Raw genomic sequence first — 9,636 nt, forward strand, 5'->3', positions numbered from 1 at the left:
ACCTGGCTGGCGACGACGATCCGAACCAGACGAGATCCACCGTCGTCATCCACCATCTCCACTGAGGCACCGCCCGACGAACAGATCCACGACGCTATCCGATTCGGACGGGGCGCAGAGGTAGGCAACAATACTTATGTTTTGTGAAAGGGTTAAATGCAATATTTGTAATTCAATTAACATGAAAGATATTGGTCATGGTTTCGTAGATCATCTGTCAAGTTTCATGAAATTAAACAAAAAAACTGATTCAACTAAGGGTGCTATGTATGGTTACCAAAACATATAGACTAAATCAAACTTAAACAAAAAACTGATTACCCAGACATAGCAATTAACCCGAGTGTTTAACCTTGCAATGTTTTTTTTGCTTCAGTAGTAATGGGACGTCATCTATGTTGAGGCATGTTAAAAAAATTAACTTCCAACTACTGTCTAATAGAAAAAACTGCATCCCAGCGACTGTTTTGATTTAGTCTAAATTGCAGACTAAGGATGATTACTTTGAAAAAAAATACATGCCTCCCAACAACTGTTTTGCGGACTGGTAAAATGAACATGGGTCTGGGCGTTACACTATAAAAAAGGGATAGATTGTAAGAAAATAAGTCACTGAAGCTATGCTATGTCTGGTTACCAAAACATCTAGCCAAAATCAAAATCAAAATTAAAGAATAAAACTGATTACCCAGACATAGCAATTGTATTGTAAGTAGGAAAGTACCCGACTGCGATTGAAATTATGGATGTGTGCACAAACTGACTGAGTAATAGATACTAACAGGTATGAGTAGTAACAGGTACATACTCAGGTATGAGTAGTAGAGAAGATGTATCTGCTTCATTAATAACATGAATACTTGCAGTATCTGCTGATTTCCTTCGGGAAATCTAGACTCTTCAGCTGCTAGAGAGATGGGAAGAGTTGATTCTCTACATATTAAGATGATATCACAGAGAGTTTACCATACAACTTGGATAGTGTCGCAGAAATTTAATCGTCGGTTAGCGAAGGTGTTACATAAGGAAACAGGATCTGCTGTTTGCCTACCAGAAGTTCTACAGGCTACTGTTCTTCAAAAAGCCAAGGACTTACCTATTCTCAAACCAGTAAGAGTTCATTACTTCTCCACCAAAAGAAGGGCCCTGCTTGTTGGGTAGGAATGCAGAAGCAGTTCAAGTGTAGGATAGCAAGCTCTCCCGGTCAGATATGAAGAAAATAAGCAAATCTGTGTAAAAAATAAGAAGTTTAGAGATCTATTTGTTACCTGGAACCTAGCATTGATAGAAAACAAAGTTTCAAATCATGCTTCTAGAAGCTGCATAAAAGAAGTATATATTGTAAATGTAAATGGTCATCTTCTCAATAATTACAGATGTATGACATTCTAGCAATTGCTTATAGAAAATCTATCCTTACCTCCACATGGTTAAGGTAGTATGGAATATCAGATTGTTGCATATATCTAACACCTTCTGTAGCAGCACGCCAGCACGTCGACATCGTGCCTCGCCTAGCAGTGGATGTACAATGAGACTGAAGAATCCCCAGCACGACAGTTCAGCCAGATCTCCATACAGGCACCCCGGATCCCTCTCGTCCATGGTCCACCGTATCCCAACCGGTAGCGCCTCAGGGCCAAAGCCGGTGTAGAGGTGCATCACCAGCGCACCGAACACTGGAATCAACTCTTGATCTGTACCGTTGCAACAGTTAACCAAAACAATCCAAGTGCCCAATCGTCACAGAAGATGCAAACTAAACAAGCTAAGAAAATACAAATTATCGTGCACACATAATTATCAAACTGGAAACCATGCTCAGAGAGATGTTAACCACAGGGACAATGAATTTACTACATTTGTTAGAGACAGTTAGGCCCTGTTTGGGAACAAAGTTTTTGAAAACCACAGTTTTTGAAATACTACAGTATACTTTAGTCATGACAATACCACAGTTTACAATACCGCAGTTTTGAAAACTGAGGTCCAAAGCTAAGTTTAGAATGCCTTAAAACAACTATAGTATTTGCAATACTTCAGTTTTGAAAACAGAGATTTTAGCTAGCTTGCCAAACACCATTCTGTATATAATACTGCAGTATTTGAGAATACTGCAGTATTCTCCCAAAACTGTGAAAAAACTTCACTCCCAAACACCCCCTTAGTGTGTACAAACTAATGTCACAGAAGGTTAGTTAGGCAAAGGTCCAAATGATAGAAACCGCATCAAACAAGAGTTTCTCCTCCAATTTCAGGACGGGCTATTTAAGCCTAGCTGGTTAGCTCAACAACTAAAAAATACAAATCATTAAGCGCAACCATCCTACTAATATATTAACGGTCCAAATACTCTACTTTTGTTGTTGGCTTTAATGGAGCACCACAAGTTATTATTCAGTGAACATATTCTCTTATTGAGAAGGAGCAACGTAGAATAACACATTATTTATATATGACAAATACTTTTAAGGCAAAGGAAAACATTTGCTGGAAACACATTTCAAACTGATAATAAGTCAGCGATGCAGGAGGACTGATTTAGTAGAAACAATAGTTCGACCACACTTTCATTCTTTAGGGTACGGACTATGGATGCCGAGAAATCGATCTGACAAACCATGGTCTAGTCGCATGGCATCAGGGGACGATGTTCATTCAGTATTTGCAACTACTCAGAGTTCCCTTTGGGGTTGTGCTAATAGCATTCATTGAAGCAGAAAAAGAAGCACGACAATATATCTAGAGTAAAACAGCAGGGTAGAACAACCAAAAAACATTGTCAGAGAGGGGACCAGATCCGTAGCTGAGGAACAATCAATCACGCGCCCTGTCGTAGTAGTCTCTGGCAGCCTCGTCGCCGACGCCGATCCCAGAGAAGCCAGCCGTTGTTCGGGTCGCGTCTGAGCACCGGAAGCAGAATCCGTCGCCGTGCGCGTGCGAGCACGACCTCCTCGGCGCCTGCTCGTGCTCGACGTCGTCCGCCGCCGTCCGCCGCTGCCTCGCCGCGCTGTGGCATCGCGTCCTGGCCGCGGACGACGTGGTGCCGGCCATGTACCATGGGCTGACGAGCCCGTCCCTGTCCCGCCGCCACGCTGCTGGCCTTCCTCGCGCTGCTGGCCTCCTCTCCACCAACCTCCTCGCGGGGTGAACTGCTCTCGCGCGTGAGCTGGACTGCTCTCCCTCCTCTCCACCAATCTCCTCGCGCTGCTGGCCTTCCTCTCCCCCCGCGCGCACCCCGTCCTCCCCGCCGCCACCTCCAACCTCTCCTCCTCTGCCGCCGCCGCCATCTCCGTGCAGGTGGCCGCCATCGCGCGTGAGCTGGACGCGACCCGCCTCGTCCCGCACCGCGCGTGGGCGGGCGACGGCACCGGCACCACCCTGCCCCCGGAGCTGCTCCTCTTCCTCTCCCCGCACGCGCTGCCGCTGGGGCGCGACGTGCGCACGGGGCACACCCACATGCCGGCCTCCGTCGTGCACGCCTGCTTCCGCTCCCCCTCCACGCTCGCGCTCCTCGCCTCGTTCGCCACCTACGCGCCCCACGCTGCCTGCCCGCGCGACACCACGCTCGCACACTGCCTCGTCTCCAAGGCGCGGACGATGGGGTGTGCAGCGCCGCGGACCCTGCGCGGCGGGTAGCGGCACTGCGGCAGTGGGAGACCGCCTCAGCGGCGGCCTCGGGGGACTCCGTCGCGGGGAGCATGAGGCCCGCGGGGCCGAGATCCAGCGCCTTCTTGGCCCAGACGGCGCTGGCCTCCGGGAGGCGGAGCACGACGGGGGTGCGCGCGGCGTCCAGCGCGCGAAGGCAGGCGAGCGCCTTGGGGATCCCGCCCGACCCGTGCTCCATGTCGACGACGACGTAGTCGTAGCCGGTGAGGGCGGCGAGCTCGGTGAGGGTACGGGAGAAGGAGAGGAGGAACAGAACGTACATGGTGTCTCCGGCGGCGAGGCGGGACTTGAGGGAGGGCGCGGGAGAGAGGAGGTCGGATGCCGCGGTGGAGACCGCGAAGGAGGAGCGCCGCCCACGGCAAGGAAGCCGGTCCGTGATGCGGTATTGATGGAAGGACGCGGGGTGGATGCGGTCGCGGCCGGGATGCCCCGTTGAAGGAAGGTAGCGGGTGGGGCACGGCGTTGATTAGTGGCCGCTGGAGGGTTGGCCGGGATGCGGTCGCGGGGTGCGCGAGCGGCAGAACGCTGTGGCTGTGCACGCCTACAATACACACTTAAGTAGTAGTAGAGATTAGCAACATTTGTATCTTCATATAATTTTACTAGAAAAATAGATTCGAAGATCTATGTAATGATACTAATTTATGTACTATTAATATTAATATTTTTTATATAAATGTGGTCAAAGTTAACGATGGTTGACTCAAAGAAAAGTGCGAACGACCAAAATTTGTGGACGGAGGGAGTACGTGTTAGGGCTCACCACTACTTCTGTAGCAATTATTACCGTTCGAATACGTTCCATAATTTGGTGTCTTTACTACAACAACGTCAATGCTCGCAACGAGACATATCTCGACGATGCGGAGCTCGTCGGCGACATGGGAGTCACCGACGGTGCAGATGTTGATGATACGGGCGGCCCGACGCGCGCAATCGGGAGTGCTCATCTGGACGCAACATTTATCGTTTGTTGTCTACTAGAGTTAGGTTTAAATATATTTCTCATTAAAAACAACTCTAAGAGATTCTCCATAGTCTTCCTAATCAATACTCCCTCGGTCCTAATTTATAATTCATTTGATATTTTTTACCAAGTTTGGTTCTTGTGTTTTCTTTTTTTCCAGAAAAATGAAAAAATTCAAAATCACGCTTAGAGTATATTATATGCTAAAGAATATCACACTAGAAATTAATAATTATTATGAAAAAATTTCAATAAGACAAGCCGGTCAAACTTGGTGCAAAAATCAAACGAATTATAAATCGGAAAGGATTGAGTATGAATAGAGATTTTTTTAAAAAGAATATGTCAGTACCCTGAATCAGGGGTACCCTCTTCTACAGTATGAAGACGTTGTACACGTACGACGTCTCCAGGCCACACGGAGAACGACACCCGACCCCACCACATGGGCAGGTCTAAGGGCACCACGTGGCAAGGAGAGATAATACATCCGGGTCTGGACCTCCACAGAGGGACACCGGACCCCTGTACGTACAAGTCCGGAGCTCCTAAGAAGGCATGCCGGGTCCCTCGGGTGGGCCCCAGGTCCCTCCGAGTAAGGCCCGGGCCTTAGCAAGGTCCCGGGACGGGGAGGACCCCGACATGAGTAATGGTTCGGTGCTGGCACGTGTCTAGGCCTTGCCCTACGCTCCTCGCTCAGGCGGAGACCCGCTGCTGCCGCATGGCTTGCAGCCCGTGACATAGGCCAACAGGCCGAGCCTGGCGTAAGGCCCCTAAAGCCGCGCAGCCTCTGCATTTATTGCGAAGAGGACGCGCCGTCTGCCACCACGCTGACGGGCGACGTGCCCTCTCAGCATTTAATGCGTCCTGTCCACTCCGCTGGCAGACGGCGTCAGGGTCGTCCAGCAGACGACTGTAGGATCTAGGACACCGGCTAGAGGGGGGGGGGTGAATAGACGGTTTTGACTAAAATAAAAAACACTAGGTAAATTTAATCAATATAACAAGAGGAATAAATTCTCTAGTGACAAGAAGTAAACAATGTATGAGAATCAACTACGGTGATTGAATACTTGAGGAACAATATGCAAAACACTAATCACTTGCAAGGCAATAAGTAATGCAAGAAAGTAAAGACACCGAATTTTATCCCATGGTATCGGTGATTTGTCGATCACCCCTAATCCACGTTGAGGTGGACTTCAAGCTCTCACTTGCTCCTCTATCAAGACACGGCTTGATCTTTGAGCCAAGTGGACAAGAAATCACTCAATACCTCGATTCCACTAATGTCACCTTTGCCGCTCCGGCGAGGTAGGCGCGAACCCCTCACAATCAACACCGCGGCTTCTCCACAATCTTCTTGGAGAGCTCGACGGAGACAAATACCCGAGCCGTCTAGGAGGCGGCAACCTCCAAGAGTAACAAGCCGATGACGCTTGCTCGGTGTACCACCTAGTGCCTCAAGAATCCCCGAAGGATGCAAATGCACTAGGAACCCTCAATCTCTCACTAGAATGCAATCTCAAGCAAAGAGTGTAAGAGAGTGAGTTGGAGGATCACAAATGAGCTCAATGTGTGCAAGGAATGGCCAAGAGAGCTCTCTCACACGAGCTACCCTTCTATTTATAGCCCCCCACAAAATTCCAACCGTTATGTGCAAAAAGCACCAGTTCTGCGCACACGCGGACGGTCCGCGCCCTAGGGCCGGACGATCCGCCGTACATATAACGGCTATAATTCCTGTTTGAAATCTGTCAGAGTTGTCAGAAAAGTTAGGTCCGGACAGTCCACCCATCAAGGCCGGACCGTCCGAGACCTGACAGCAAGAAGCACCTGGACTTCGGACCAAGAATTGTTAACACGGGCGGATCGTCTGCCTATAAGGCCGGACGGTCCGAGACCTGAGACAGTACTGTCCGGACTAGTCCCCCGGACAGTCCGTAGTACAAATCTACAAAATCACACAGTCTCTGTCCAAACCATATTTGACACCTGCGGACTGTCCGCCCGACACAGCCGGACGGTCCGCGCTATAATTCAGGGACTGACCCGAAACCAGCCTTCTCTGGTCAGGACTGCGGACGGTCCGGCCCTAAGGCCCGGACGGTCCGCAGTGCAAAGGAACAAGATAGCTCCGAAGAGGTCAGACTTCGGACCCCTCTGGTGGATCGCGGACGGTCCGCCCTCAAGGCCCGGACGGTCCGCGCATCCAAGACTTTGCATTTTTCAAATGTGCTTTTGAAAGAATTTTTAACTAAAGAATTTTGAAGCGCTGTTAGTCCTCATGCAAATGCAACCACTAGATGCTCTATGAGGCACTAAGTTTTACACAGATAAGTCATTGACCCCTCTTAATAGTACGACTATCTAGCCTACTAATCCGGTCAAGTATCTTCTCTAAACTTCTCAAGACCGGCAAAAACGAAACCTATATTATACCTTTGCCTTCATTTGACCACAACCAATGCTTATGATTCTCCAATATTTCCTGTTCTATGTGGTCCAACCCTGCATTCTTATTTCTCCAAGAATCGTTAGCCCACAACAAGCAGTTGTCATTAATTACCAAAACATCACCAAAGGGGCCTAGATGATTCACAATCTCCTCCTTTTTGGTAATTGATGACAACACTACATAATATATTAATGAGAAGTTTAGTTTTTCCAAATCTCCCTCATACCTTAGGTATAAGATAGATTTTGGAGATGAGTTTTGTAGGACTTATCTTGATTTGAAGTTCTGTCCGAGAGATAGATAAATCCCAATAAAAACTCAGTATGTAAGAAAGGCTCCCCCTAAGTGTGTGCAGGATTATTTGAAGCTGAAGATATAACACACATAATAGATCGGAGTTTTGATGGAGACTTTCCTACAATCATGGTTATCGAGGCATACAAGAGATGATATGTAGAGTAAGTGCAACAATTATAATCACTCCTCGATTAACCACACACAGAGTAATTTGAACTAAACATAGTCCAATCCACAGAATATTACAGATAATTGTCCACAGGCATAAGACAGAGTTAAAAGTTCAAGCCAGTTCCAAATGCATAAGACATAAACTAATGCATGCGACATAAAAAGGTAAATATGCAAATGCACGGTCTCAATGTCCACACAGACCAACAACTCCCCCTGAATGTGACACCTGACAACTTCTCTTCTCATCACTTCTCTCCCCCTTTGGCATCAATTGCCACAAAGGAGAGGCATCACTGATCACTAGGTGGAGGATGCATGTTGTAGTAGTGAGAGCTGAATGTGTCAAAAAGAGAGGAGAACTGGCCAAAATCTTGCTGGAGTTGTTGCTGCCTCTGACTGATCTCATGCATGCTGTCATTGGTAGAGAGATTGTCAAATTGACTAGACAGAGCTCCCATGTTATCCTGAAAACTCTGATGCACATTATTCAGTCTGGTCATGATAGGATCAGTGACATTAGTGTGAATGTGATCGCGAAGCTCAGAAAACTCAAAGTTGAGCGCATCCCAGTTACTGTCAAAGCGAGATTGCATGTCATCTAGGCGGTGATCCATATGTGTCATCATGCCCTCAAAGCGAGTATCAATATGGGTCTGAAGCCCCTGCTGCATATTGTGAAAATATGGATCAAAGTAGCCTGGACCAGGCTGCCAATACTGCTGAGGCTGAGGAGGAGGTGGAGGAGGAGGCATCTGCTCGGCCTCAACATCAGGAGCTGCTCCTGCCTCATAGCCAGGGTCTTCCTCATTATCTGGGAAGGGAGTGAGTGGCCTGGTGAGAAACCCTATTTCATTCTTAAAGGGTCTGAACAGTGTGTGAACAATCTCGCAGGGCCCCTCAAATCTTGTCTTGGCTTTGATGAGAGCCATAATATAAGGAGCATATGCTAAATTTTGGTTCTTGTCTATTTTCAAATCATTGAGCTGTCTCATCATGAAAAGAACAATATTCATTACCTCACCATTCATGATGTGGTGGATAATGTTCCAGAATTTGTCTCGTATTTTGCTCTTATCCCCACTCTTGGGAAGGATAGTAACTCTGGCAATCTTGTTGATCACAGCAGGATGATGCCTGAGTCCTGCTGTCTCTCCAAACCTCCTGGGTATTCCCAGCCTTGCTGGCTCATAGAATTGCACAAAGTCCTCAAAACTATCCTCAGTGTAGATATCCAGCCCAGCTGAAATGATGCCATAATCAAGACTGTTGGCAGTAGCAAAGTCAGCAAAAGATGCAGAATATCTCTTGAATCCAGTCATCCAAGTGATGGATTCCTCTTCTATATCAATCTTTGAGGTGGCCAGAAATTGCTTGACAGTCATTTCACTGAAGTATGTTCTTTGCCCCATAAACTGGTACAGACCACACGTCTCAAACTTAGGAATCAGATCCTCCATGACTAATTGTCCTAGCATGAAATACCAATCAATCACTTGATGTTTATGAAAGTTTGTATCCACCAAGGTGCCCCAAAAAACATCAAACTGGAGCTGAGTGTGGAAAAATTGGATATTGGTGTCAGAGGGCAGAGTGTATTGGTTCACAGTCCGCCTTGAGCAGTACTCAGCCATAGAAAACCTCCGCTTTGGAAATGTCCATCCTGAGGTGTCAATTGGATAGTCGGGATGTATATGAGGAAAATCTTCTGTGTCCATAGATTCAATGCCCCCAGCTGAGGATTGGGCCTCTGAACCAGTGGTTGGTGTATAGTCAGCATCATCTCCACGAGGGCGCTTTGATTTAAAGCGACCTGCAAGCTTCTTGCGGAGACCACCCAAACCACTGCAATAAATGTGACAGACATCCATAGATGAATAGTTGAGACCAATCACCACAATAAAAAGAATAGAACTGCATTGCTCTGTCAGGGTCTGGACGGTCCGTGCCAGGGGCCGAACTGTCCGCGCCAGTGGTCCGATCGGTCCGCGCCCACCAGGCGGACGGTCCGCGACCGACCAGGGGCGACTCTCTAGAACCCTAGCTGCCTCAATCGTTGAATTGATGATTTCGC

The sequence above is a fragment of the Zea mays genome, chromosome 3 (genome assembly GCF_902167145.1).
Source record: "Zea mays cultivar B73 chromosome 3, Zm-B73-REFERENCE-NAM-5.0, whole genome shotgun sequence".
NCBI lineage: Eukaryota > Viridiplantae > Streptophyta > Magnoliopsida > Poales > Poaceae > Zea > Zea mays.